The sequence below is a fragment of the Pezoporus occidentalis genome, unplaced genomic scaffold (assembly GCF_034315485.1).
Source record: "Pezoporus occidentalis ecotype Australia unplaced genomic scaffold, CSIRO_AGI_Poc_V1 ctg116, whole genome shotgun sequence".
In the NCBI taxonomy this organism is placed as follows: Eukaryota; Metazoa; Chordata; class Aves; order Psittaciformes; family Psittacidae; genus Pezoporus; species Pezoporus occidentalis.
The window spans coordinates 2,016,601-2,041,000 of NW_026912951.1; the positions used below are offsets into that span (position 1 = coordinate 2,016,601).

General features: G+C 43.9%; 1 protein-coding gene across 1 annotated transcript in view; it reads left to right on the plus strand.

Moving 5' to 3' along the window:
• Window positions 1–4,875: 4,875 nt before the first annotated feature.
• Window positions 4,876–24,400, plus strand: part of NDST2 (N-deacetylase and N-sulfotransferase 2) — a 136,694-nt gene continuing 117,169 nt past the window's right edge. The window contains exon 1 of the mRNA XM_062639482.1: window positions 4,876–5,069. The gene's annotated coding sequence lies outside the window, so the exon portion shown is untranslated. The remainder of the gene's footprint in view (window positions 5,070–24,400) is intronic.

A 24,400-nucleotide genomic window follows, 5' to 3' on the forward strand; every position in this document is an offset into this window, starting at 1 on the left:
ACTGCTCTCTTAAGTGAGAGCCTGCAGTCTGCTGCTCTCTCCTGCTGAGACCCCTGCCCAACTGGGCTGAGAAGCATGGCTGTCAGTGGGACACAGACCCCTGCATGCTTTTCTGCATCTCCTGCTACCACTGGACTTGTGGCAGCTCGGCTTGTGTCGGGTCTGGCACAGTTGCTGCAGGGGATACATATCTTGGTTTGGTGCTGGGGGCTCTAGCCAACATTCATGCCCCCAGTTTAGCAGGCTTGGCTGGCCTCCAGCTCCCCTGAGGTCTTCTCAGGTGCAGCTGGGAAACTGCAGGTGGGAGGTGGTGGCTTTGCCTTATCAGGAAAGAGTTCAGTTGTGCTTAATCCCCTTAAAGTGCAGCAATTACCTAGCAAATAGGTGTCTGTTGCTGCTGCTTAAAGAGATGATTGCTTTCCCTGTCTGATGAAACAGGAGGAAAATTGTCTTTAGTGTTCAAAGGGAGAAGGTAAGAGTTTTATAGCCTATTTCCTGGGCACTGGAGACGGCCTATTCGTGGCCAGAGGAGATAGCTCCTGCTGTTACAGCATAAAAAAAAATCCATGTTCTGCTATCGTTTCTGACATCGAAGGCAGCATCATTTATCAGGTAAAGTCTCTCCCGAAGCAGTTAATCATATCTTAATCATCTCTGAAGAAATGTTGCAATAGGATCTGATATGCGCTGGGAAGATACCCATAGAGTTAGTGATGATTTCCCATGTTCTTAGTAGCTCTTTTAACCAGGACAAGAGTAACTGCAACACTTACTGAAAGCACAATAATCAGACTAATGCTTATGTCAAGAATACTTATGTAGCATAGATATGGGCCCTTTCAGACTGTTCCGGTGTACGTGTGTGATTTAAGTACGTTTCAAAAAAAGGTGATGGTGTTCTATTTAAGCCGTACTGTATGTGCCTTTTCCACTTGCAAGTCGTCTATTAGTTTGAGGTAGGGGCACTGAAAAATGGGTTAGAATCTGCTCCAAAAAGGGTTCCTGACAGCAGGATTGAGAATGGTATGTATCTGCAATATGACAGCTCCAAGCTGAGCTATCAAGCAGCAGTATTCCCAGAAATGTATTTTCCAGTGTGCTCTATCTGGTTGAAATCTGTTCATCCTATTGGATGGCATTTTGCCATCTTCCTACCCTAAAAGAAGCATCTGAGAGTGATTTTCTAAATGTTGTCATCCCCATTCTCTCCCCGATATATGCACATGCATGCTTGTATACATACGTTAATTACTCTGTGGGAGACCTGATTGATGGGAGCTTTTATTTGTACCCAAATCAGATTTCCCTTTAAGCTAGGATTGGTTTGCTCTCACTTGCAGGGCTAGCAGCACAAAGTCTGCTAGGATCCTTTTATGATACAGTATGTATGAGATGTGGGGAGAAACATAAGCAGAATTAGACCTCGAATGTCGATATCCTTTCCATTTTATTATGAACACTGTTGCCTTTTACTTCTGTGCAACTGATAACATAGATAAGTGGACAGAGCATTTGACTAGAGACCAAGAGATCTATGATCTGGTTTTGGTTTTGCTGTGGCTTTGCAGGGTAACTGCAGACGAGGCACTTGTGTGCTGTGTGCTTCAGCTTTCTCATTTTTCTGTGTAGATAATGAGACACCTCTGTAGAAACTGCTGGAAGAGACTGATGAGCAGTGATGCAGAGCAGCTGGGTAGTATTGCTGCTACGCATCACACATAGCTTCTCCCCATCTCCTGTCTCCCCCCCATCCCCTTGAGAATTTGCAGGGACTGCAGACTGATGCAATGTGGAACGCTTGTTTATTTGAGATTGGTATAAATTTATTTTAGAGTTGGGAAAGATGGTCCTTTGGGGGCACTTAAAGTGGCTTGAGTGGAGGGTTATGAATTTTTCCCTTGAGATCCTTAGTGCTTGAGAAATCCTCACCTGCAGGAATGCCCTACCTGCATGCCAGTAAGAAATAGGAATTTAGTGGTTGGTGTGTAGTAGTATGAAGAATTTTAAGCAAGCAATTTCTTCTCTACTTAACAAGTATTAGGAAACAGAAATGCATAGGTTTGTGAGGTTTAAGGCAACCTGGGCACAGTGAAGGATAAGTAAGTAAATAAAATCTTAGTCTGAAAGTTCCTTGCGCCACAGTGGAGTCTTCTCAAGCACAGGTGAATGGGGAGAGAAGAAAAAGTTCTTGTCCCTAATCACTGACAATTTACATAATTTTACTCACCATAATTATCTGTGAATGGATGGGCAGGATTACATTTATTTGTAGAAAACCTTTTAGTTAATGCATCATATAACTGCATATTGGCAGAGCTGGGATTTGGCCAGTTCTTGTTGGGATAAAATACTGTCTGGTCATGATTTATTTTCCCATGTTTCCGTGGAAAAGTGTAGCGCTCATACCAACAGAGGAGAGCCTGTAAAAATGGCATCAAGGCTATGCTTCAGAGGCCTTGTTTACATTGGAACATCCTATAGGGTTTATCAGTAGTTATAGCAGTGCTACTGCTGTGTGGTTGTTCCTGTTCCAGAAAGCAATTATTTGTTTCTTACTATATGTTTAGAAGTTAAAAATAAACTGGGGGAGAAAAATACGTACTTGAAGAAGGATAAGTCTACTCTTGGGTGTCATCTGAAATTCATTGCTTTGGATTTAATGTATTTTTTCTGTATTCAAAAAAAAGACCCAAATTTTGAGATAGATTGTCTTAAATGTTTTTAAGAATTGCAGACAGATTTCAGCCTCGTTCATTCTAAAGAGTATTAATGCTGAAATTGTTTTAAACATCAGGAGTCAGCAGGTTTGAAGACATTTGAATCTGTTATAATTCAGTAAGTATCTTCCATTCCTATTAGGATTACTTCATTGAGCTTTTTTATACAGCATTATGCTTCAAGCTTCCCTTTTGAAAGAAACAGGCTTCCTGCCCCATGAAAACTTTAACAGAAGCAGGCAAATAGAAAGATTCATTAAAATTTAGTTTTGTCCTGAATATTCAGGGAAGGATTGCTTGTTTGTCTATTTACGTAACCTTACGAAGGAGAAAGAGTTGCTTCAGAGAAATGCAGTGTTAGCAGGGATAGCATGTGCTAAGAAATATATTGCTCTGTGCCTCTGATAGCCTGGAAGGTGGGAGCAGTAAAGCCAAGCACCCAAAGTGGTTCGGAGTACAAGGAAGCTGGTGTTTGTAAAGAGAGCAGAGATGCAAGATGGATTTCAGGCAGTCTTGCAAGTGAGTAGAGGAAACAACATACAAGGTAGCCAGAAAGACAATGATGATACAGGGATCAAAATTGGGATGTGGTGAAATGACAAGCCAGGTGAATTCTTCTGTGATGGTTTGAGGAGGAAGGAGGGGCTTGGAGAAATGGGGCATTCTCAGGGTGATTTCTGTCACTGCAGATTTAAATGGAATTTCAAGCCAATACTGCTGTACCTGTATGGTGTACTATAGTGTACAATGTATACTCCTGTCCGTTATTCCCCTCCCTCAGTGTAACTGAGATTGGTTGGACTGGGAGAGAGAGGGAGAACTACCAGAAAAGCTTAAAGCCAAAATATCAAACTGTGGTGTGAAACAGTAAATCCAGTTTCACAGAACATAGTAGTGCATCATAAATGCTACAAGCACATGACACGAAGTGCTGAACTGCCCCAGATTCCCCGTGTTGGCTCGGATTTGCTCAGCTGTTTTGGAAAGTGCGAGGTCTGTGGTGGACTGGGTATCACCTGTTACTGCCATGCTTCAGGCTGGCTGTGTGCTGGGGACAATATTAGTGTGAGGTAAGCACCATGGCATGTGTTTGGGTTCACTGCACAGAAATGCAGTCACGTGTTCACATACGTGCTGCTGGGTATTTGGCAGCGTGCGGAGCTGGTGTGATAGGACGGTAGCCTTGGTTGCAGGTGATGGGAGCAGCTGCCTCATCACCTTCTGCTGAGGTGGGGGTGCTGTTGGCCAGAAGCAGAACAGGCTTTTGAACTGCAGAAAGATCTGATTGCACATTGCTTTGCCTGCTTTACTTTGGCTATTTGATACACCTGTTAACAGGTTTGCAGCAGCACGGTCAGTGCTTCAGGTACAAACTGACTAGCTGAAGATGAAAAGACCTCCATAGATGCATCCAAAAGCAGTGACTTTCAAGCTTTTTCGACTTTTCAATACAGGATCAGGTTTATATAAAGTAACCTTTCATCTCGCATTGCTTTTCTATGGGTTTCTTGGGAGCGAGCCAGTGCCGGACTGCAGCATGGGAAGCGGCGCAGTGCCAGGGTGAGGCCTTGTTCCCTGAGCACCTGCTTTCGCTTGGCTTGCTCCTCTTCCACCACCAGCCAGTTCTGCTGTTTGTGACTGTCCAGGCCCTACTCTTGCTAGCATGTCACGAAGTTTTGCCCCTCCACAGCAGTGTGGGTGCTCTCTGTGTAGCAGACTGAGAAGCAGGAGCATGGTTTCAGGCACTCCCAGGCTCCTGTCCACTTCTCCATCCTCCGCTGAGTACAAATGTCCCTGTGATGTGGCTCCACATCCCATCCTGGCTTCCTACGACAGTTTTCTCCATCGTTCCAAGTAGGAAATTGCACCGTGCGTGTTTGTTTTCCTGCCGCAGGGCATGTTACAGCCGTGTCAATCCCTGCCGGCCGCTCTGCCGGGCATCCCACGCCTTCCGCGCCGCCGGGACGGACCCTGCTGCCTAGCCTCCCGTACCCCAACCACTGCACAACCGCAACGTGTCTCAGGAGCGGCAAGCGGCGAGGATTAGAGCACCCCCGCGGTCGGCCCGGCCCACCCCGGGCCCCCCTCCCCTCACGCCGTCCCGCAGGGTCCCGCTCCAGCCGCACCGGCCCGGCCCGGCGGAGGGCGGGGACTGCCGCCCCTCCTCCGCGCGGAAGATGGCGGCGGAGCGGCGCGGCGGCGGCTCCCCCAGCGGCCGGAGGGACGCCCAGCGGCCGGGAGCCGGCGGGCCGCGGCCGGCCTGAGAGCACCCCTCGGCGCCGGGGGACGCGTGCCCTCCGGGGGCCCTGCCCTGCCCAGCCACCCGCCCGGCGGGGCCTCCCTGCAGGTGAGGTGCGGGAGGAGGAGGGCAGCGGGGTGGTGGCGGTGGCGCGGCCCGGCTCAGCTCGGTTCAGGGGGCGGCGGGAGAGGGCGAGAGGCGTTTGCGGGGCAGGGGAAGTTGTGTGCCGGCCGTCCCGGGCAGAGCGCGCTGTGCGGGGCCCCGCTTCGGGCCGCGGGAGGAGAGCGGCTGCGGCCGCCGCCGGGCGGGGGGGGGGCCTGGGCAGGCGGCGGGAGGGCGCTGTCCCCCGCTCCTGAGGCGCCGCGTCCCCCGCCGCGTAGCCACCTGTGCGGCCATGGGGTGCTCGGCCTCGCCGGGAGCCCACTCCGCGGCGCGCCCCTGTCCCTCCTCGGTGGCCCCGTTTGGCGGCGGCCCCCGGGGCCGGAGGTCTCGCCGCCGTGCCCTGCTGCGGTTCCCGGGCGCCGAGCAGCCGACACGCGGCCCGGGGCAGCGACTCCTTTCCCCGCGGCAGCTGCTGTGGCTCCTGGCCCTCGGAGCCCCCTCTTAACCTGTCCTCACGCTCCTGTGCCGGGCCGCCCTCTGGCTTTGTTTACCCCGGGCAGCGTGTTGCGAGCGGCTTGGTGCGGTGTCGATCGCCACTGACCGAGGGAGTCGGTGTGCACCGGGGCAGGGGATGTGCGTATCCCGGCATGCGGCTGCAGCTGGACTGCGTGTGCCGCACACACTTCTGCTGCGGGTTGTGTTCACGGCAGGCCGGCGGCGGGTACCGCCGTGGTAGTGTGAAGGTGCAGCAAATACGATGTTAGATAGGAAAAGCTGATGGAACTGAGGAGTCGTTCCTCTAGTGTTTCACATTCTTTAGTCATTAAAACACATATGCAGTGGTAAAGTGATAAATAGACCCCTGTTTGCTTATGCAAGAGTGAATAAATTCTCTGTTGCCCAAATGAGAAGTGGGAAGATACCATATATCTAAATGTAACCACAAGTTGTGCTGCTCCACACTGTGATTCTCTGTGACCAGTCTTGCTAAAGAAGCATTCCCGGTTGTTAATTTTGTGTGCATTTGTCGTTAGGAAGCGTAACCTTGCTCTTTGTGGCAAACTAAAAACCTCTGAATTTTTCAGGTACATGCATTCAATTCAATTACCTGTGTTAATTGGGCTGGGAAGGGTTGCATGATGAAGGAATCTAGGTAGTGCCAATGCAGAGGGACACCTTGTGTACAAAACCACCCAGGAGCCAGAAATAATTCCAATCTCAGCATTAGCCCCAAGAGTTTATGTGGGTGCCCACACTTGCTCACATTGCCCACATGAGCTGGTTGGTTCTGTATCTGCACCGGTAAGCAGTCACAGAGCTGAGCCCATAGGACTGCTGTGCAGAGACACCTGGGTGCTCTGTCCACAGTGGGGTTGGTGGTGTTTCTGCACCAGACTTCTCAGGGCAGCTGTTTTCGTGGCACTGAGATTACAGATGAACTCCTGGCAGAATGCATCTAGAAAGGCTGTTTTGTTTGTACTTCACACCACACAAAAGGGATTGCGCTGTGTGAAGAGCTTTTGCTAGTTCCAAAAGCAGTCTGACTCTGCTAGACCAGATTTGAGCCAGTGGAAAAACTCTGTGCTCGAATCTGGCAACCAGCATGAAATGTTCTAAAACTTTTCCACTGTCAGCAGCTGTGAACAAGTACATATCTCTTAGGGTCATTGTCTTGTATGCTTGTGGCATTCTTCTTAAAATGTTCTTCCTCATTTCAAATTCCTCCTTTTGTTTGTTCTTCCCATTTAATTTTGGCTCTTCCCAAAGTCCGTGGTACTGTTTTTCTTACTGTTCCTTCTCGAACATGGTTTCCTAATACGTCTTGTCTTCCTCTGTTTCAGTGCTTTTCAGCCCATTTGTATGTATGTATGCCTTTGAACTAGTAAGTACTGTAAATCTCAGAAGAGCAGGAGCTCTCTTTGAAAATGAGCTGCGGAGCAAGGACACAGAGCAGAAGTAGTGGTGCATCTGTCCATGTCAGATTCTTTGCTCGTCACAGAAATGACTCTTGCTCTTGGGTCTGGGTTCTGAGCTGGTGTCAGAGCAGAGAGCGGGGGCAGTCCTGCCCTCTGGGACTGCTGACCATGAGGAGAGAGAGATCTGACAGCAAAATGGGGTTGTGGTGCTGAGCAATTAAGAATCACTGTTTTAAGGTGTGCAATAATACCTGTGAGTGTTTATCAGGACATGACCATGTGCACTTGCATGCTACATGTTTTTCAGCAGGATCTAGTAATGCAGTGATGGTGCTGTGTGCTGCCTGGGTTTCTGTAGGCATGTTTTACTGTTGTGATGCCTACCCTTCAGTCTGATCAGAATTCACATAGGTGACCTGGTAAAAAAGCCTGAGCCTCGTTCTCCATTAGTATTTATAATTCTATCACTTCTTAATAATAGAAAAAAAAAAAGGTGGTGGTGGGGTTGCTGATACCCAGGAGCAGCTGAGGCTTGGATGTGTCCCGAACAACAGCCTGTCTCATCACTGAGCCTTGTTTCAGAGGTTTAAATGCCTATCTCAGATCTCTCTGTGGTATATCTGAAATATGTGGTGATTCTCTGAGCAGAGCTGCATAGATAAGATACCATTTCGGTTTAACTGGCAGTTGTTTACACATGATCTCTCGTGTTCCTCTTTTAAAGGAATGCACATCCATCCCTGATTACAGCTCAGGTCAAAATCTCTCAGCACTTGCAGCAAATCTCTTTTAATTGGTCTCATTTAGCACTCATAAGGTTGTGTTTTAATTCTCTCTCTTCTGAATCCTTTTCTCCAGTCTGTAATGTAATTTATTACAGGATATTTTATAGACAAGCCTCTGGCTGTCAGCAACCTTTGCAGTGTATCACATTTCCAGCTCAACAGGCAGCTGCAGTGGAGTTTGTGGGTGTAAGGCAGCGATGCTGCAGCAGCACACAAAGCAGTCTGCAGCGGCAGTGCTGGGCACGAGTGCTGGGTCTGTCCTGGATTCTGGAATTAATTGAGGTGAATGCTCCTGTTTGCTCTCTCTGCTTCTCTAGCCTTGTTGTAGCTGTTGCTGATGCACAGGTCTTCGAGTTACGTTTCTCCCTTTATAGCTGTCTTTCCAGTCCCTGCAACTGAATGCAAATACATGGACGTTGCTGCTGTTATCTGTTGACAGGCTTTGAGCAGCACAGGATTGGTAGAAAGCTAATGCTGGGAGTGTATTTTTAGGAGGCCCGGAGCAACATTATCTGTCTTTATGAAATTCACTGTGACTTTCCTGAACAAAGTTGCTTTGGTTAATTGATCATAATGCAAAAAGGTGAGGCTCTGTGTTTCATTATGCCTGCACCGGGGCACATCACCTCTGGCCTGCAGCAGCACAGTGTGCAGGCACAGTGTGCTGGTGCAGCTCACGCCTGATCTGACATCAGCTCTGGGAGTCTCAAAGGCTGGTTGTTTTTTTTCTGAGCGGTGCCCCCTGCCCTCGCACTGGCGATTTTCCCACTATAGTGAAACCAGCAGGGAATACGTGCCTCCACTGCAGCCGCTGGAGCTGAGATTCCAGGCTGTGTGGTGCAGCAGCGACGGTACAGGCAGACTTTCTGCCTTGCTGATCCTGCTCTGGAGGCAGGAATCTCCAGCAGAGCTGTGGAGCACAGTTGTGTCTTAAAATGCCACTGAAAGATTTACTGGAATAAGTACATCAGAGCCCTAACTGTTCTTTCTGCATAGTGATATTTGAAGGTCTTGGGCCTCTTGCAATTGCTGTTTGGGGACTGTTATCCAGCATAGACCCATATCCAGAAAGGAAGTTCTGTAGATCACTAGACGCAATCCATATGTGCTCTATTAAAAATGCAGTAGAAATCTCTAGACATGAATGATGAATTAATCTTCTGCATCAGGAAGATATCCTCCATCACATTCTTGCCTGCTCTAATATTTTTAGTACGCTAACTGATCTAGCAGTGCATGCAAGGGGGTTGATAAGCTTGAAGATGCAATCTGAACCTTCTCAAAATATTTGTGGCTTATGCTGGGCAATGTCACGAGATCTGTTTCCACAGAAGTGGAAATTGGTGTTTGCTTGGTTTTTAAAGCTGCCCAAACTCTCCAAACAAGGAGGGGCATGGTCGTGGTCTGCCTCTATATATAGACTCAGCCAGCTTCTGAATTTGTTGAATAAAGTAAGTAGTGCAAAATAAGGAAGGACCGCTTCATGCAGCACTTGCTTATGTACTGACAACAGCAAGATGTTAAGAAGTACCTGTCTCTTCCAAGAGTGTGTGTAGCTGTATGTAACCAAAGCCGTTCCTCTTACTGGGGTTGCAGACACTGAATATCAAGTGTTTGCGGCTGCTGTCAGGCTGAAATGTTAATGCCATAACTTAGCCTAAAATACTGCACCCTTTCTTTCCACAAAGTGAATTTAATACTCATCATTAAATACAAATTATGAAGTAAAGCATTAAAACTAACAGTGATTAGATACCAACATTTTTTGGTTTTGTTTGTTTGCTTGTTTGTTTTTTTTTTTTGTTGGTGCCCCCCCCAATTAAAGGAGAGTGAAAAGGAGAGATACATTTTGTCCTCTGCTCGGTATGTGGGGCTTGTGCAGGTCCTAGTGCTGGTCTTTCTGCTGTGTGTGTGTCATGCCGCAGTTAACCATCTTCAGCACTTTGGTGCATGTTTAGAGTGTGGGATGGGAATGAGGGGGTGTGATCTAGGGTTTTGTGGGATCTGAATACAGCCTTACTGCACTAGTCTGATGTGTTTTCTCCCTGAGTTACACTATTCTGAATTATTTTTTCCCTTTGGAAGTGTCTGCATTAGAGGAAAAGATTGTCTTGGGCATTTCCTGTACACAAGAGACAGCAGGGTCTGTCCCCTGCTCCCCTACCTTCCCATCCCAGTACTGTAGCTCATACAAGGAGACAAGGGCTTGCAGGTATCTCCTCAGGGAGGAAGGGTTTGCACAACAGGGGAGAGCATAGGACCTGAAATTCCATGTGTTAAATGACATGCCAACAAGCCATAGCTCTCTTGGGGGCTAGGCATCACTGCTGCTTCTATTTATCAATGTATATTTTTCCTTGATACTCAGCAGTTCCTCTCGGAGCTGGCTTGGTATTGCTGGTACAAGAAGGTAGGAAGAAAGAGGGACAGCAAAACGACAGTTTTATTCCTCTTTAATCTCTTTTTGCAGTTCTGATCTGCCATCTGATCAGTCTCTTTGACAGCATACAACCCCAGCACCCTGCCCTTTCTCCTCTGCTTGTTTCTCCAGTCTCCTACATCCTTCATTTCTGCATCAGAAGCTCTCCAAGAATATGACATTCCTCTGAGTCGTTCATGTCGGAAGGCTCTTGTGCAAGGGCCATTAGATTATGTGACGGAGCAGCCTGGTTTTCTTTGATCATGTTTAGTCTTATGGTTCCAGATGATTCTATCACCCTAATATTTTATTGGTCTTTCAGCTTGTTTCTAATTAATGCTAATTTGCTTGGCAGTACTTCTAAAGTAAAATCTGAGCTTCATGTGGAATTTTAGAGCCCTTCAACAGATCTTCAGTTTTAATCACTTCGGTGTAAATTCCTCAAAAGAAACAGGGGGATAACAGGCCTTAGCTGTGATCGGCTCCAAGTGGTAGAGATCAATTTAGAAAAGAAGGGAGGCTCAAGATTTACTTCAGAAAGGTTAGAAGAACCCTACAACATTTTATAAATGTCTGGTTTTGTCTTAAGAGCCTCTTACTAAATGGCTTTGAGTTAGCTCTGTAGCCCTACCCATTGCTTTAAATAAAGTACATGGGAAATTTCATGTCCGAAAGTGCTTTTAAAACAGTCAGTTCTGTCATCTCTTGGATGACGAGAGTTGGGCTTACCTGCCTGTACACGTGGATGTACAGCTAAAGTGTCCACACCTGAGCTAAGCACTGTAAGCTTTCTTCATATTAAGGGTATATTAGGGCACAATTAATTTCACCCTAAAGCAGATGTCTGGACTTGGTGAGGTGAATCACATTCTGGAAGTTCTGTTTATCCGCTGAATATAATGAAAATTGAAGGTGTTGGTCCAGATGCAGAAAATGCTATCAGGACAGATACTTGAGCAGAAGGTAAGTTGAACACCTCTCAGAGTGTTCAACAGTAACTCCTAATCCTGGACTGCTTTAATTTTTAATAACTTCACAGATAATTGATTTACATAAATCTGTCTCATCTGTTCTTAACTACCTGTCCCATCTTTAGAGCACTTTTCCTCTAGGTCTTGTTGTTTGTTTTGGGGTTTTATAGCTAACACTGATGCAGTCATTCTGTGCCATTCATACTTTATTCTGACAGCTTTTGCAAATGCTGAATGTTGCAGCATGCTCTGCAACTGTTTATTGTCTTTGCCTTCGCCCCTGCGGTTAAGTTGTTCAGCAGCCAGGGTTCCCTTGTAACTGGTAGCCATGACCCTACTGTGGCCCTGGCCAGCCATGCCTTTCCCAGAGAAGTCAGACCAGGTCATGAGTAGATAATCGTTCAATTCAAAACCTTAACTGCTGGGCTTGTAGCTGGCTCCAGAAGCAAGCTGAATGTCAAAATGTCAGATAATGGCCTATGATTTGATATTTTGTTTTTGTAAAGAGGCAGGTTTCTCTCCTGCACAGTCTGGGGTTTGCACTGCTGGAAGTTTTAACTTTGAACAAATGACAAGGTCAAGCTTGGAGTAACCCAACACAGTGACGCATTTTGCAACTAGATCCCGAAGATGAATAATGCGATTTCACAGCAAGTTGAATACCCCTTAATATTTGACAGTCCAAGGTGAATGAGGAGCATGGTAAGACTGAGAACTCTGCACAGTCTAATTAAATGCAGAGATTTTCAGTGGAGAAGAGGTTCACGTCTTGGCTGACTTCTTAGAATGTTATCTTCTTCCATCTGTCATCGCCCGTGTCTTGTTTGTGTTTCTCTTCTGGGTATCACCTGTGTGTGTGTCTGCTTCAAGTGTGAGGTACCTTTGAAGTGATATCATTTGTCTCAGCTGTGGAGCTACAGAACTGAAATCATTGGCACCTTACTGTTGATGAACTGCTTGTCCTCCCAGTTATCGAGGGCTTGCAGAAGTATTAGGAAGAGCACACGGAAACTATAGAGCAGACATTGCATCCATCGGTGCAGAGTGGCTGTGCACGAGGGCTGCTGCAGCTCCCTGTTTCATCAACTATGCGAAGCTGCTTTCAGGAGAACCGTGTGATCTCTCACAATGTTGAATCTGTCTTTTCAGTGGGATAAAGTGGGATCCTGGCCCAGTCCAGCAGCTGTGAAGAGGCAGATCCATTTCAGCATTGAAACGTGGCATAAATTGCCAGTCTCCATGTCTGATCTGTTGTACAGAACACCTCTGAAACCTCAAACCCTCCCAATTTCAGTTACAAATAATGTATTATATAATTTGTTAATTGTAATTTTGTTGGTTTTGATTATTTTCTGTGGCCTGGATTCAGTCAGTGATACTTCAGCTCAAACTGTATGTGCTTTACTTGTGGCTGAGTCATAATCATCTTCCTCATAAGCAGAGATCTGTCACTGTCTCCTGATTCAGTTTTGTCTGCATGCTTTCATCCATATCCTTCCTTTATGTTCCTGCTTCAGATCTGGCCACTTGTATCAAAGCATGATGTGAGTAAGCCTATTTCCCTAGTCAAGACTATCACGAAAATGTGCTGTTATCGTGTGTTAGCATCTGTATTATAGTATCATGTAACTGTGTGTGTAACAGGGTATGTTTCCATGGCCTAAGTCCACATAAACATATAAACACAGAGCTTTCTGCAGGAAGACTTGCTTTCCCTCAAACAAAGTATTGATGTTTGCCTTTCCCAGCATTACTTTTAAATACAAATTCCTCACGAACCACACATGAGTGTACAGTGCCTGTGGCAGCAGGGGGAGCTTGGAAGTCCCTTCTGGTCTTGCATTGAGTATGTGGGCAGGTTAAGAACAAGCTAGTGTTCACGGATTGTTGTAATTGCAGTTGGTGTTGAGTATAATGTTTCTCTGAGGTTGCTATAGGTAATTCTTTTGCATGTGGTAGAGCTGTTGTATAATTATCTTACTTATATGTCAGTCCTAGCTTTTCCCCATTGCTAAATGAAAACAGGATTAAGATGCCTTTTGAATGTACTCCTCTTGGTTTGTGTTTAAACTGATGTTACCACTGAGGAAAGTGACCCAATTCTATAATGGCCCTTCTCAATATTGGCACGACCACTCAGCAAGCAGGATCAGGAAATCGATGTAGCAATCAAACAGAACAAAACAAACCTCCTTTTCTGCTACGTTACCATTCTGCAGGAGAGAAAAAGTTGCTTTTCAGTTGATCAGTAAGAAGCCTAGTGTGGCTCAAATGCATTTGTACTGACCCACCATGGAGCACTTTGGGCATAGGATGAGTTAATGAGGTGCTGGGAGTGCCCTCTTTGGAGGAGAGAGGTGTGACCACCTGAACATATGCCAGATAATCACTTTAAAAGTACAATTTCCTACAATGAAAGCTGAAGAGGAGTAACTAACAGTGGTCCTGACAAACTCCTAAAGGATATTGAAACAGGCAGCATAAGAGCTGAACTGCATGCCCCTCAGAATGAGAGCCAGTAACTTCAGCCCTTTATTGCTGCTGGTTCTTTTCTGCTTTTAATTGGACATTAAATTAACTTTTATATCTGTGATTCTGAGAGGAAAGATTGAAAAAATCATAGCAATAGTTGTTTCTAAAGGAGATGTGTCCAGGAGAAGAGGAAACCAGTTGCTTTGATCAAGGTGCAGACCACAAAGACACAACACATTATGTCATAAAACTGCTCATGTTTCTGTAGAATGTTTCTTGGTTGGTTTGTTTTTCTCCACACCTTGCTAAAAGAAAAGAGAGAGAGATGTTACAGTTTCCTCGCCATCTTTTCCTAGCCCCCTGCCACCGATAGTCAGACCCATAATACTATTCTGGACAGATCTTTGGGGATTAAAATTATTGTGAGTGCTCAGGCCCCTCCTCTTCCTGCAATTATATCTTCCTGAAATGCATCCTGTGCAAGGGTGAAGAGCAGCGACAGGCTATGCTGAAAGACAAAGCAGTGGAAATTGATAGAGTGTCTGCACTGGAAGCAAGGCTGTTCTTGAAGGATACATCTGTAAATCGTTTGGTCTTAAAGTCTATATAGGGTAGTTTTTAAAAAAGGAGCAAACTTCTAAAAATAAATACAGACAGACAACACCTCTTCATACAGATGTAGTGTGTAAACCACAAATGCGGGATTCCATTTCTCCCCACTGTTGCTAGGCTTCAGCACCTTGAAAAAGGACGAAGCATTAGGTAAGGATGCAGAGGTGGTTTGGTCTTCATGGGCTGGTGATTTAGAAACCTCATGCTTGCTTTACCATGATGGGACCAATGGTACAAAGCTTGAAAGTGAGTATCAAAAGCTCTACTGGTTTTATACCCTTTCTTCACAGCCCTTTGGCAATGGTGTTATACTCCCTTTGCTACTGGACTGTCTATTGGGATATCTGTAGCTTTCCCTGAGGCTCTGTGGAGTTCCATCTTCCTTTGCAGTCATGACCTTTTACCATAGCTGTTTTCCAGTGTAGCTATGAAACTGCTGACAAAGCTGGGGAAGCGGTTGCAAGGCTTATGATCGCACATGCCAGGACCTTTGTGTTGGCCAGGATAAGATGAGGGAGCTCTCAGCCAAATGAATGGGAATGACTGTGTATACACAGACAACTAGGGTGTAATCTAGCACTCAAATCTTAAATTTAGATTTCTTACAATGAGTTATCTTTAGGTAATATTTTTTTAGGAAAATCTCCCCATCTTGCTGGATTCCTGCTGTCTGGAAGGAAAAGGAGAAGCAGAAAGAAATGTTTTGTTTCATGTAAAGTCATGCAGTGAAATCCTGCAAGTGCGAGGAGACTGCTCATCCCTTTCTTCTGCCAGTGAGGCTGGCCTCACTGAGACTGTAGACATAGACATCAGTTGGGAATATGAGAAGTAGAAATTATTTTGGCTAGTACTGGTCTGAATCTAACTTTGAGTTGGTAATACTGGTGCAAAAGGCTCTTTGTCCTATCGCTGTCATCCAAGAGCATCTTAAACAGTGATGAGGAAACGTCAAATCAGAAATTCTTCAGAAACGTTTGTTAATTTTCCTTGGTTTTGGAAATAGCACATTCTGGGAAGCAGTACATGAGAGCAGCGAGTGCAATAGTTCTTCCTCTATCGCAGTTGCTTGGATATATGGTGTCTTTCTCCTCAGGAACAAGTCACTCAGTGCGGTTTTTTGCTTGGCACACTTCCTGCACAAGGTCAGCATTGCCATTACACTGGTAGCATAGCAGCATCATGCTTTAAATGTGCTAGCTGCAGAGGTTGTAAATGACTACTGATTTTTTTTGAATGCCGCAATGTTTAAGTATTCAGCTTGAGGCATTTTATTAAAAGGGCCTCATTACTAGAACAAGTGCCAAGTACTTTAAAAATTCTGTCCCTATTTAATGTAGCTCATAGTGGGCATAACTAATCACTGCTAAGGCTTAAAACGTTTGGTGTATCTGGGAGGAGGTAGCTATGAGACTGGGCAGAGGAATCCCCTTTCTCTTCCCTCTTCTGTAAAAGCTTTTTCTTGACACAAAGGTCCAGTTGCTGCTGTTTCTTGTATAGTGTGCAGAGCATAGTAATATGTGGGCAGCAACTAATGCAAAGTGCTCTCCTGTCTAGTGTTTCGTTGCATTTTCTGCCTGAGGCTTTGCAACCTTGGTCTTTTTTAGTTAAAATCTTTAAAGAATGGATTATCTGTTTTCACAGGCTTTAGAGGATTTGAAATAGCAGTCACCCTTAGGCATTTGGCTCAAGATGATAGCAATAAATATGTTCACCAGAGCCCCCTGGCCCTTCCAAGAGCTAGGTGGTCATAAGATTACGTCCACCATATTCTTGTACTGCTAACTCGTGAAGTGTGTCAACCTCTTAACAGTGTGAGGTAAGCCCTGTTCATCCTGACCATTTATGTTTGGGGAGATGTGTGTGGTGAGGTTGAGAGCACCTGCAATGGGGGACCTTCATTCTTGCTGGGATGTTGGCTTTTACTGTGTTACCGATCTGGATTTTCCAGATCAGAGGCCAATTTTGAAAGGCAGCATTGCTTTTTTCCCACAACGCCCAGCAGTCTGAAAATTTCATATAGCTTTAACATCTTCAAATTGGAATGGAACTTTAATCAATACTGATGTTTCTGAGCTTTGCGTGCCAGCTGCTGTTTTACTGAAAGATGGTTCTGGGACTGGAAGGCCCCATACCGGAGATTACAAACTAGTTGCCACCCAGTTGTGATAGTCTGACGTGGCAGTTTCTGTAAGAGCTGATTGTGCTGTTTAAACACTGAATGCAATGTTTTTCTTCTGTTACTATGAGATCTGAAGTAGTTTACAGATATCAGACATTGTACTGTGTTGTTTTGGAGAAAGCTGTCAGCTGTCACAAGAAGACCCAAAACTCAGTGCCAATAAAAAGCTTACATTTTCTAAAGCAGTTTATTTCTGTTTGTCGTCTGACTTTACACAAGGCTGTGCTTTGCACAATAAGACTTACTTTCTTCTAAAGAGCAGCTTTATCTCAGGAAAGTTCATTGTACAGAGAGATCTGTGATGTCCGTACATCTGAGGTTCTCTGAAGATTTCCACCCCTCACAGATTGTATTGATTTCTGGCAAGTGCTGTTTCCCAGGCTTCTGAGCTGTTCTTATCATGCCACATCGTGCTGCTCATCACAATTAAATGGCATCTGCTGGTTGGCCAGTGTCTTTTATCAAAAGACCCCCCCTAACACAGGTATGGAACTTAGAAGAGGAGAAAATTCCGTTCTCTTTTTTCGAAGTTTGTGCACTTTGCGTTGTTGTTTTTTTTTTATTCCTTCCAGTAAGTAACAGTAAACATTTACTAAACCACACTGTATGTTTTCAAAGTATACAGTACACATTACCTTTGCCTTGGAAAACCCTCAGCTTAGTTTTCAGCAAAAGATAAAAGTATTTAAAGCATTTGTAAACAGAGCTGAGTCAGCTCCAGCACTTTGCCACACAAATTTTCACCAGAGATGCTGGAAGCATGGAGTCTTTTTTTTGTGCTAGTACTTACAACGATTGCAGCATTTTGTGCTGTAGTTTTAGTCTTTACCATCACACCTCAATTCCCCTTCTAGGGCAAAAGTAGCCTCAATTTTTCTTTTCTTCTTTTTTTGATAGGTGGATAAGAATTCCAAGAATTGGTATCTTAACTAAGCAACACAGTGAGTTTGTATCTGCACTCTAGAGAGTCTGTACAATGAGGCTGGTGTCTTTCTCACTAATGTGGATAGGTGGGATAGGGAAATGTATATGAACTATCAACATGAATATCTGTTACTGTGGTTTTGACTATCAAAAAGACTAGAAGTGTATATACAAAATATATATAGTATGTGGTTATTGATATTGCATTACAGCTAGAATACTCATTTATGTTCCCATGAGAATTAGCTGAGAGATACAATGTCAAGGAAATAAATTTATCTTAAGCATGCTTAAGGCTGATTCTTGAAGGAAACAGAAGCTGAAGCTCTAAGTTACGGGAAATGAAGACTATGGCTGTTGAAAAAAGATGTGTTATTCTAGAAAGCGAATGGGGTTCATAGGAATAGTGGACTTGCTGAGATGCCAGTAGGCTTTTGGGTGCTAATGAAATGGAAAATATTAGATCGGAAGGGTACTGCGTCTGTCAGCTTGTATTGCCAAAGGGGAAATATCAGACAGGGAACTGACAGATGACCAGCAAGAACAGCCAAGTACAGCATGAGGAGCATGAGAGGATTTAATTATAACATGTTAGGTGGGAGAGACAGGTTTTGGAGGAGAAAAGATGAAATAGCAAAGATACAAATAGCAAGAAGTAGATAACAAAGGTTTGTGGCACATTCTTGTGCCTTAGATGTAATCCAGGTCTCTGAATCTGAAGACCTGGCTGTCAGAAATGTCTAAACCCTTCTGGAAATGCTGCCTCCATTTTCTAGTTCTTCCACACTGAGAGCAGCCACCTATAGTTGCTATAACTTACAGTTAGCTCAGGATGCCCCTGTGGCAGATCAGGTGATAGCTCTGCTCATTTGATACCAGTGGGATGATTATGTAGTGGAATTCAGCATTTCTTTTAACGTGGAAACTGGAGACAGGAGGAGAGACACACATGGGGGCACACCTGGTGTGTGGATGTACACCACCACATTCAGATATTCTGAAGGTTGTGAGGGCAAACACCCATAAAATAGAACATATCAGGATTAATTTTGCTTATACAACCTTAGTGCATCCCCCTTAAATAAAACAGTTTCTGACTGACTTGGATCATGGAAGCTGGGGGGGGGGGGGGGGGGGGGGGAGGAATTTTCATTTTCCAAAAGCTGTTCTTTTAATTCTATCATCTATACATGTTTTATTAGAATAATTATATGGGAGAAAGCATGCTACAGATTGAAGGTTTTCTCCTATCTTTTCTACCTATCTACTAACTGTTATTAATTGAACTTTTGGAATCCAGCAGTGTGAGTTAAGCAGTGTTTATATATTCATTCTTCTTAACTGCTGTTATAGAGTGGCATGTGCAATTTGCAGCCTTGAAATACTAGGTCTTGGGAGCTGAACTTGCTGCATTCACAAGGACCCCTTTTTTCCCTTTCTTCGAGGAATAATGAGTTGCAAAAAAAGTCATACCTTGAATTACTTCCTGTATTTTGTCTTTTGGTCTTCTCTTCTGCAACAATAGCATTAGTTTTTGAGCTAAATGATAGTGAAGCTTTGCTAGCATGCAGGGAGAAAAACCCATTAATCTAAGCACTTTTAGGGAAAAGGGAAGTGGCGAGGTTGAGGGTGGGAAGTCCTGTGAAACAGCTTAATATACAGCTTATGAGTCAGTCATTTCCGTTCCTTTTGTAGTCGTCATGTTCAGATGAGGTATTTTCTTTTTCCTTATCAAGCCAGCCTCTTTTTCTGCCCTGTTTCTACTTCTTTTTTTTCCCCCTGCTTCCAGGGGAAAATCCTGCAAGAACAACATGCACTGGCAGAGGTGTTTTTCAGGCTGTGAAACTTAGAGCAAGGAGACAGGCAGGAATCCACTTCTGGAGCAGCAGATCCCATAGATAGTAGGATAAATGATGATCAGATCCCTTTCTTAATGTGTCTGCTGCATATTGTAATGACCCAGATCTCTGACAACCTAGCGTTTGTCTTGCTTTTGAAGAACTGTGCAGCTTCAGAATATATTCTAACCTAATAGCTAACATGCAGTCATCAGACAATCCAAGTTATTGTGAGTGACTGTGAGGAAATCCTTTCAAACTCAAGACTGAAGGGGTAGTTAAGAGGGGTATGCCTGGCTCACTTTTCATCTCAGTAGCGTATTAGCACAGAGTCATTTCAGTAGTTACATTTTTTTAAGTTTCCTTTTGAGGGGAAAAAAGATACCACTTTTTTTCTTACTGTGTTCTACATCAGGAATTCTGTGTTGTTTTTTCAGGAGGATTGCTCCTCTTGTAATTTATATCTGTAGGAATTTAAATTGCTGTGTTTTCTGTAGATTTGAGTATCTTTTGTTATGTTAGTCCTGTTTGCGTTGCACTTGGTGATGTAACTCAGTGGTGATGTAACTCAGCAGTGCTGTGATCTGGTACTTCATTCTCAAGCAGTCCTGAGCAAAAATCTCTGTGGTCAATGGTTCATTAAGCGCTATAATTAAAGCAGACCCATGTTTCCATGTTACCTAGTTCAGTTGCATGTCTTCACATTGAAGAGACCAAAGAGGTTAACAGTCAGTTGATCACTGTATCAAAAAAACAAAATGCTTCACCTCTGCCCTGTTACAAGGCCACCTTATTGCAGCGCTGCTGCTGGCAATCTGCGTGCAGATTCTGAGGTGTATGCCTCTTCTGTAACTCTGTGTAAAGTCATTAGTTCTCAGAGTTGTGATGGGTTTTTAAATGATATTTTTATTTGTTTAGGCCTAGGAGATTTCCACTAGAGAAGGGAAGAGGCAGTCCTTGCATCCAGAAGCTTTCCTGCTTGGAATGGTCAGCATACAGATTGAATGAGAAGTGTAGGAAAAAACAAACCCTGGTGTGCCTGCCCTCTGGTCCATGGCTTGCAGGGTTTTTGTTTCCTTGACCAGGGCCACTTGTGAGCCACCTGCCCTTTACAGGTGGAAGGAGGGCTGGTGGTGGGAGTGGGCACTGGGTCTTACGGAGCAGGAAGTCAGGGTAGGAGACAGCCACAAGCTTTGCCGATGGGTTTAAAAAAGCAACCAGGAAGTGAGTCACATTCCCCTACCTCTGTCAGCAACATTCCCAGGAAAAAGGCACTGGATACATGTTTCCATGTTAAAGAAAAAAACATACTGTGCAAGGTGTTGAGGCTTGGAAGAGAAACTTATGCAGAAGATGAAAAACCGACGCAGAGTAGTCCTTTGTAAAACATTTTTTAAAAGAACTTAAAGGAGATGATGATTTGTAATTTACCTTTTCGTTTTGCACCCAATGTTTATTTCAGCTGTTTGGAAGCCCTAAGTAGTTTGTCTGTACTAGAAGTTATTTTTTGGGATCAAATGGAAAATGGCATTTGCTTGAAGGCTTTTTGTAAAATGTTCATGCTGTTTATGTCATCTGCATTGCTTGAATTGGTGGAAGGTGCCTGCTGTGTCTGCTGTCCCCCTGCTCCTTGACTCCTTAATTAGCAAGTAAGCATTTTTAGTTGTTTGTCACTACTGTTTCAGGGAAAGGTAAAACCAGGTGAATTGAGTAGAACACAGGTTACTCTTTGGAGGTAATGAGGCTGAATTTTCAGTAATGAAAGGAATGTAACAGGAAAATAGCAGCCTATCTGCAGGGCAGGTCTTTGTCTGTCTTAGTGTTTGTGGGTAAGTCAGGTGCTATTGTTTTGTTTTTTCACAGAGCCTACTAAAATGATGGTTTCCCAGGTAGGTGCCACTGGACTGTGTTGCAGACTCACTGGAGGCGTGTGTGCTCTGGACAGGGTAGCAGTAGCTGCAGTGTTTGTATCTCTGCTGCTTCAGAGAGGGAATAGTCAGGCAAGTGGGATCATTTTCACTTACATTTGTGTTGACAAGGAGGAATTCAGCAAATATCCATCATATTTAACTCCTTAGCATTAGGTAAACATGACAAAACTCAAGAAAAATGCTGTTTCACTGACGTTTTGGTATATGACCAGTTTGGATGTGTCTGGCTCATCCAAATCATAGAATCATAGACTAGAATAGAATCATAGATTGAGCACTGTCATAACGGCTCTCTAAGGTGCCAAAAGACCTTTTTTCATATATCCTAAAAACACAGTGTCATTGGTACTTGGTCATTGCCAGCATCAAATGGTTTGAATCCATTCCATAAGCTTCTGTCATTTCAGAATTAGTGGTGATCTCATCCAGGCCTACCAGAGATATCCTTTAACTTAATATTTTTAAAATTGTTGGATCGTCATTTCTAATAAATGGAGAGATTATTTGACCCAGTAAAGCCCTGATGGCTAACATCAGTGAGATAATACCAGATCTCTAACAGTATTTAGGTATCTGTCCATCTTTGCTAGTTGTCAATACAAGAAAAACTGAAATCAAATAAGAGTACTCTGAAGATGGATAGCAAGCTATTTAATCTATTTCAAGGCTACCTGTAATTGCAAGAGATATATTACTAGCTATGTGAGGCTTCTTAATTGGGGAGGGGGTCACACACTTCCTGTCAAGGTTTTTAGATGATGGAGGGAAGGCTAGTCAGCACACTGGTTTGGTTCCAGCTTCTCTCAGCAGTTCTGGCCAGATAAGGATAGAAGATCCACTTCCTGGCAGTGAAAAATACATGGAAATACCTTACTCGGCCTGCTTTAACAATTTGGGGTGGATGAAGAGGACAAACTACTGTATTGGAATCTCTGAGTTGGTTGTTCAGTGTTTTTGTTTTCTCTCGGCTAAGTAACCTCTTTCAGTAACTTTCAGGTATTGTTTGGCTGTTTTCTGTATATGGTATTTTCATAATTCTGTGAAACAGCATCATGAAGGCTCTGACTGCTGCAGACTTCACATCCTGCAGGTAGGAATTCTGTCTGATGGCAATTTCAGAAGAACAGTACTCCAGCATTTGTAAGCTGCTACACTAGTTCCCACCATCAAGGAGTGTGTCTTTCTTGAATACTACAGTTGTGCTGACATATGCTCAGAAAACCCAGCAGCCCTTTAAAAAATGTATTTACCATCATTCTTCATGATGATGGTTATTGTTGATAATTTCATGATGAGATTTTGGTCCTCTTGTTCCTAGTCCTGGGTTTTGGGCTGTAAGTGAGGTGCTCTGAGCTCTGCTCTTAAGCCCAGGTGCAGAAGGTGCAGCATATGTATTGTTGGTGGCTTTCGTACTGATTACAGCAGATCGCAGAGTATGTTCTGTTGATGAAATAATTTCTCTGTAAAGGAGATATTGATGATTTCTTGTTTCAAGTAGTAGTTAGCTTGCTGTCATCGGAAAGGGAGACTGTTGGTAATGCTGGAAAGTAACAAATGCAGTTCTGGCCAAAGGAAAAATCTTTCATTTCGTGCATAGATTGGTCTGTGGAACTCATTGCTGCAGTACATCACTAAGGGTAAAACTTTGTGGGGTCAAAAGCAATCTGGTATTTATGTGTTAGGAGAGTAGTAATTGCTATATAGACAAAACCTACAAATCAAACCAAACTTTTTAAGGCTTTTTGGAAGGGATGGAGAGCTTTCTTCAGCTTAAATATCCCTAAGTGGAAAGGATAATGAGGACTACCTTTCCTGATGATTAGGTTGCAGATTTATCTTCAAGAGTTTCTTCTGCTGGCCTTTGAAATACCTAGAACCAGACAGCACAGATGGTAGGTTACTAATGTGAATGAGTTTTAGGCCAAATTCAGAATAATGTTTTTGTGTCCTCTATAATTTTGAATGTTTTAAATAACTATGGTTCTCCCCAGAGCACAAAACAATTATGAATATTCCACTAAAAACAAGGTGTTCAGAGTATTATACTGGTGATAAAATATTATGTAAGAATGTATTCTGCAATGCAGGCAGGCTACTTAAAATACACATAGACTTTTGACAGGATTGAGGAATAATCTAGATTTATTTCTTGAGGTATCTTCAGAATCTCTAACAGAGAGTAGACCTAGTTGTTATTTGGATAGATTGGGCAGACCGTAGCACATCATTAACCTGTTCCCAAATCATGTTTGATTTAAATTCCAGTGTTATCTCATTTTGAACTGAAGCCTGTCCGCTGTTGTTTGTCTAAACCTTTGTCCTTGTTGTGAAACTGAAGAGAGGTTAGAGGCCTCTGCCGGTGCCCGTGCTCAACCCTTGTTCCACAGGAGTGTGCTGCTGATACAGGTTGGATACGGGTGGATTGAGAGGTGCTCTGGCAGCCTGCTGATGATGTTTTGTCATTTGCACATAAAGTTGTTTATTACCCAGTCCTGCTCTGCCACACCTGAAGTGCTGGGCCACGATGGTACAGAATAGCCCCATTTGGTTTGTTGTTTGTAGCGCTGATGCTCACTTGAGGCATCAGGACATAACCAGGCCTTGGCAGGGCTACCTGCACCTTTTCTGGACAGATTGAGTCTGAGTAAGTGTGCAATGCCACAAGTTAGAGTGAGGGAAATTGAACCAGTGTCTTACAGACACAGACACAAGATTATTTTCAAAGCAGTTGCTACCTCTCCTAAATGATTAGGTTTCTTGGGGTTTTTTTAGTTGTTGTTTTTTTTTTCTTTTTTTGTGCAGAAAGTTAATATTTAGGCCCTTATTGGTTCTGTTAGTCCCATTTTTTAAAAAAAAATTGTTTGCTCCACATATTTGTTATCTACAGTTCATGAGCAAAAACACATCAGGAAACATGTGATTGATAGACAAAATACTGACACTATATTAGGGAGTTATTGTTTGCCATTCATTCAACCATTAGATGCCAATAAACTGATTATATCAGTGTATCACAGTTAGAACATACTATCTTTTGATTGCATGAAAACAGAGTAAGACTTGCCAGCAACAGAAGACCTGAAAAGAAACTGTTTAAAGCAATCCAAGCATCATAACTTTGGGCATCTTTTTGCATTGGTGCATCTGGCTTACGCATTTTTACCTGTGCACTGGAGTTTCTTTGGCCTGAGCACCATGCTCTTTTTTTATCGTGTCAGATACTGGCCTCTGACTGACTTGATGTAATATTACAGTTTATAAACAGCTCTATAAAATTAGGGTGTACTCCCAGTTA